We start from the raw sequence: 6,721 nt of genomic DNA on the forward strand, positions 1-6,721 counted from the left end.
AATAACCTATACCTTTCATGAATCACTTACGTCACACAACGTTACTCGAACTACTGCAATACAGCGTGCGCCAATACTGCCAGCTAAATAAAAGATTCTAACTACTGAAGGCACTAACTACAGATAGACATTGTTAGCAAATGAAAGGTTTTGATAGAGAACAATGTATTTACCTTAATGGTGTTCAAAGGTCATGATATATATATCTATCAATTCATGACATCCATATTTACAAATTTCCTTTTTCTGACGGACACACATCCAGAGATCGTCCGCTCCCAAAACTCCGCCATCTCTCTCCCCACATCCACCACTGCTGGCGGCTCACCTCCAACTGCGCAACGCTACGCGCTGTTTACATCCAACTGCCCAACACTGCAACAGCGAAAACTCCAACAAAGAGTCCAACCTGCGACAGACTGCACACAGCGCAGTCAGTGATTTTCATACAGAGCACTACGTGGCGTTACCAACATAAAAACCTAAACAGCCCACTTACAGTAACTTGCAGTGGATCCTGATGCAGTCTGGAGTTCCTGTGTGACGGTCTGGATAGACGTCTGCCTATTACACATTACGACGCTCTTCCACTGCTGGCAGTCTCTGTCAGTCAACAGACGAGGTCGGCCTGTACGCTTTTGTGCTGTACGTGTCGCTTCACGTTTCCACTTCACTATCACATCGGTAACGACCTAGGGATGTTTAGGAGTGTGGAAATCTCGCATACAGACGTATGACACAAGTGACACCGAATCAGCTGACAACGTTCGAAGTCCGTGAGTTCCACGAAGCACCCAGTTCTGCTCTGTCACGATGTCTAATGACTACTGCCGCGCAGTTTAGCCGAGCAGTCTAACGCGCTGCAATCATGGACTGTGCGGCTGGTCCTGACGGAGGTTCGAGTCCTCCCTGGGGCATGAGTGTGTGTGTTTGTCCTTAGGATAATTTAGGTTAAGCAGTGTGTAAGCTTAGAGACTGATGACCTTAGCAGTTAAGTCGCATAAGATTTCACACACACTTGAACATTTTTTTCTAATTACTGAGGTCACTGATATGGCAGTAGGTGGCAGCACAATGCACCTAATGTGCTAAACTTACGTTTTTGGGGGTGTCCGGGTACTTTTGATCACATGGTGTGGAATTGATCTTTCGCTCCAGGGGAGTCCACCTTTCAGAGCCACTTCGCCAGAAACGTGCAAGAAATGGGGTCATTCATTGCCAGTCCCACACTTGCTTCGTTCGCATGTCAGTGTGCGTGTGTGTGTGTGTGTGTGTGTGTGTGTGGAGTGGTAACGACAAGCGGCAGTTGCATAACTCGACCGCTAGCCCACAGCTACTGCCGTGCGGCCAGCTCAGAAGTTGAGGCGCGCTGCTAATGGCCGCCAGCGGGCCCGTGGTGATCCCACCCCCTGCCACCCCTGCTGCTAAACCCGCCGCCAACCCCTAGCGACAATTACAGGGCAGACCAGCCGCAGTTCGGCCCTCGTTAGGCCGGCACGACGCCCACGCCCGCTGGCCGCTGACTGCTGACTGCTGCCGCGTCATCCCTCAGATACATCCTCCCACTCGCACTGTCCCCACAACTTCCAAACTACTGTGTCCACCTCCTTCAGCCCCACCCTGCCGAGTACAGCACTTGTACCTCTACATGGCCCTAACGAGCAAGGTGAATACTGTCTGAAACACCCATTTTATTAACATTTGCAAGTATCAGTATGTTTTACATAAAGCCTCTGATGCTATTGCAGACAGAGAAATCCAGCAGCGCATTACTTCTGGATCCTCAACGACTCTGTTATAAGGTTTTCATTCAGTGACATATGACACGAAATACACTGAAGAGCCAAAGAAACTGGTACACCTGCCTAATATCTGGATCCTCAACGACTCTGTTATAAGGTTTTCATTCAGTGACATATGATACGAAATACACTGAAGAGCCAAAGAAACTGGTACACCTGCCTAATATCTGGATCCTCAACGAGTCTGTTATAAGGTTTTCATTCAGTGACATATGATACGAAATACACTGAAGAGCCAAAGAAACTGGTACACGTGCCTAATATCTGGATCCTCAACGACTCTGTTATAAGGTTTTCATTCAGTGACATATGACACGAAATACACTGAAGACCCAAAGAAACTGGTACACCTGCCTAATATCTGGATCCTCAACGACTCTGTTATAAGGTTTTCATTCAGTGACATATGATACGAAATACACTGAAGAGCCAAAGAAACTGGTACACCTGCCTAATATCTGGATCCTCAACGACTCTGTTATAAGGTTTTCATTCAGCGGCATATGATACGAAATACACTGAAGAGCCAAAGAAACTGGTACACCTGCCTAATATCTGGATCCTCAACGACTCTGTTATAAGGTTTTCATTCAGCGGCATATGATACGAAATACACTGAAGAGCCAAAGAAACTGGTACACCTGCCTAATATCTGGATCCTCAACGACTCTGTTATAAGGTTTTCATTCAGTGACATATGATACGAAATACACTGAAGAGCCAAAGAAACTGGTACACCTGCCTAATATCTGGATCCTCAACGACTCTGTTATAAGGTTTTCATTCAGTGACATATGATACGAAATACACTGAAGAGCCAAAGAAACTGGTACACCTGCCTAATATCTGGATCCTCAACGACTCTGTTATAAGGTTTTCATTCAGTGACATATGACACGAAATACACTGAAGACCCAAAGAAACTGGTACACCTGCCTAATATCTGGATCCTCAACGACTCTGTTATAAGGTTTTCATTCAGTGACATATGACACGAAATACACTGAAGACCCAAAGAAACTGGTACACCTGCCTAATATCTGGATCCTCAACGACTCTGTTATAAGGTTTTCATTCAGTGACATATGATACGAAATACACTGAAGAGCCAAAGAAACTGGTACACCTGCCTAATATCTGGATCCTCAACGACTCTGTTATAAGGTTTTCATTAAGTGACATATGATACGAAATACACTGAAGAGCCAAAGAAACTGGTACACCTGCCTAATATCTGGATCCTCAACGACTCTGTTATAAGGTTTTCATTCAGTGACATATGATACGAAATACACTGAAGAGCCAAAGAAACTGGTACACCTGCCTAATATCTGGATCCTCAACGAGTTTGTTATAAGGTTTTCATTCAGTGACATATGATACGAAATACACTGAAGAGCCAAAGAAACTGGTACACCTGCCTAATATCTGGATCCTCAACGACTCTGTTATAAGGTTTTCATTCAGTGACATATGACACGAAATACACTGAAGACCCAAAGAAACTGGTACACCTGCCTAATATCTGGATCCTCAACGACTCTGTTATAAGGTTTTCATTCAGTGACATATGATACGAAATACACTGAAGAGCCAAAGAAACTGGTACACCTGCCTAATATCTGGATCCTCAACGACTCTGTTATAAGGTTTTCATTCAGCGGCATATGATACGAAATACACTGAAGAGCCAAAGAAACTGGTACACCTCCCTAATATCTGGATCCTCAACGACTCTGTTATAAGGTTTTCATTCAGCGGCATATGATACGAAATACACTGAAGAGCCAAAGAAACTGGTACACCTGCCTAATATCTGGATCCTCAACGACTCTGTTATAAGGTTTTCATTCAGTGACATATGATACGAAATACACTGAAGAGCCAAAGAAACTGGTACACCTGCCTAATATCTGGATCCTCAACGACTCTGTTATAAGGTTTTCATTCAGTGACATATGATACGAAATACACTGAAGAGCCAAAGAAACTGGTACACCTGCCTAATATCTGGATCCTCAACGACTCTGTTATAAGGTTTTCATTCAGTGACATATGACACGAAATACACTGAAGAGCCAAAGAAACTGGTACACCTGCCTAATATCTGGATCCTCAACGACTCTGTTATAAGGTTTTCATTCAGTGACATATGATACGAAATACACTGAAGAGCCAAAGAAACTGGTACACCTGCCTAATATCGTGCAGGGCCCCTGCGAGTACGCTGAAGTACCGCAACGCGACCAGTCGTGGACTCGACTAATGTCTGAAGTACTTCTGGAGGGTACTGACACCATGAATCCTGCAGCGCTGTCCATAAATCCGTAGGACTACGAGGGGGTGGAGATCTCTTCTGAACAGCACGCTGCAACGCATCCCTCATACGCTCAATAATGTTCGTGCCTGGGGAGTCTGGTGGCCAGCGGAAGTGTTTGAGCTGAGAAGAGCGTTCATGTAGTCACTCTGTTGCAATTCTGGACGTGTGAGGTGTCGCATTGTCCTGCTGGAATTTCACAAGTCCGTCCAAATGCATAATGGACATGAATGGATGCAGGTGATCAGACAGGATGCATACGTACATGTCACCTATCAGAATCGCATCTGGACGTATTAGGGATCCTATATCACTCCTACTGCACTTTCCCCACACCATCACAGAGCCTCCACCAGTTTGAACAGTCCCCTGCTGACATGCAGCTTTCAAATGGTTCAAATGGCTCTGAGCAGTATGGGACTTAACTTCTGAGGTCATCAGTCCCCTAGAACGTAGAACTACTTAAACCTAACTAACCTAAGGACATCACACACATCCATGCCCGAGGCAGGATTCGAACCTGTCACCATGGTGGTCGCGTGGTTCTAGACTGTAGCGCCTATAAGCGCTTGGCCACACCAGCCGGCGATATGCAGAGTCTACGGATTCATTCTCCATACCCGTACACGTCCATCCGTTCGATACAATTTGAAACGAGACTCGTTCGACCATGCAGATCAACAGATCAATGTCAGTGTTGACGATCCCATGCGAGGTGTAAAGTTTTGTATAGTGCACCCATCAAGGATATACGAGTGGGTCTTCGTCTCTGAAAGCCCTTGTCGATGATGTTTCGTTGAATGGTTCGCATGCTGATACTTGTTGATGGCCCAGCATTGAAATCAGCAGCAGTTAGCAGTAGGCTTGCACTCCCGTCTCGCTGAACGGTTCTCTTCAGTCGTCATTGGTCCCGTTCTTGGAGGATCTTTTTCCGGCCTCAGCGATGTCGGAGATTTGATGCCGGCCGCGGTAGCCGAGCAGTTCTAGGCGCTTCAGTCCGGAACACCCCGATTGCTACGGTCGAAGGTTCGAATCCTGCCTCGGGCATGGATGTGTGTAATGTTAGCTAGGTTTAAGCAGTTCTAAGTTCTAGGGGACTGATGACCTCCGAAGTTAAGTCCCATAGCGCTCAGAGCCATTGCATTGGAGATTTGATATTTTACCTGATTCCTCGATATACTCGTGAAACGGCCATGAGGGAAAATCCCCACTTCATCGCTACCCTGGAGACGCTGTGTCCCATCGCTCGTGCGCCGACTGTAACACCACGTTTAAAGTCACTTAAATCTTTATAAACTGCCATTGGAGCAGTAGTAACCGATCTAACAACTGCGCCAGACACTTGTTGTCCTATATAGGCGTTGCCGACGTCAGTACCGTATTCTGCCTGTTTTCATATCTTTGTACTAATATTTTAATAGACATGCCTATACCAGTTTCTTTGGCGCTTCAGTGTACAAATATACTGCAGCGCAATTGGCACTAGTTGAAACCAACAGTGCCAGCGGAGATAAAGCTACATCATTGTACGAGACGCTGATACGCGCTTTCTTTTGTAGTGATTGTACTGGGGCGGTCACTGACAGAGAAAGTAAGTATATTAGAAGTTATTCTAAAGTAAATTTGAGTTTTTGCAGCTACTGTTATAAGTTGTTTCAAAATCAAACCAGAGGGGCACTATGTAGTGTCGATGAAAAATCATTAAGTATTATGCCATTGTTCATTGTTATTGAGGACTATAATTTCTTTTAGGCATTATGAGTTCATGGAAGTTTTAAAATGTGGCATTATGTCTAGTAAAACTGTGAAATAGCTTTGAAGTATATTTCACGAAGCGATGGCTGAATCAAAATCTCATGTCTCAGTGATTCCAAAGTGAAACCACAACTCTGAAACAATTTATTTTATTTTTTTCCGACTTCTTCTTGTACTCGTTACTTATTATGGCAGCAAATATTGATTTAGTGAAAACGCTTAAAATTATATTCCAAAGTGAAACTACGAATTCAAAATATTTCTTTGTTTACTTTTTATGAGTTATATCTTGTATCCTTTGCTTGCTATTATAATAAAAATCAGTTTTTTGAAAAAGCTGAAAAATCAATATTTTTACGATACTGCTGGGACTCAAACTCTTAATAAAGTTTGTAAACAACTGTCAGATTCTGGCACTACATAGTAAGCTCAGTTAACCTCTTTATCTTAGTTATTTCTGGAAACCTTTAATTTATTTTCATTTATTTACTTAATCTGATCTGACTAGTGGATCACGCCCCATTTTACATTGGACCATGGTTTCATACATACAGTACTGTTTTACACCATAATAACCCAAGAAATAACAATTTTAATATGACAGATATTATTAAAATTATTTCAGTCTCTGTAGTGACGGTCTGAGTAAGTAATACTGCCTGCTCGGACGAGTCTCGTTTCAAACTGTATCGAGTAGATGGATGTGTACGTGTATGGAGACGACGTCAGGAATCCATGGACTCTGCATGTCATCAGGGGACTGTTCAAGCTGGTTAAGGCTTTGTAATGGTGTGGGGTGTGTGCAGTTGTTGTGATATGGGACCCCTGATACGTCTAGATACGACTC

The sequence above is a fragment of the Schistocerca serialis genome, chromosome 12 (assembly GCF_023864345.2).
Source record: "Schistocerca serialis cubense isolate TAMUIC-IGC-003099 chromosome 12, iqSchSeri2.2, whole genome shotgun sequence".
Lineage (NCBI taxonomy): Eukaryota > Metazoa > Arthropoda > Insecta > Orthoptera > Acrididae > Schistocerca > Schistocerca serialis.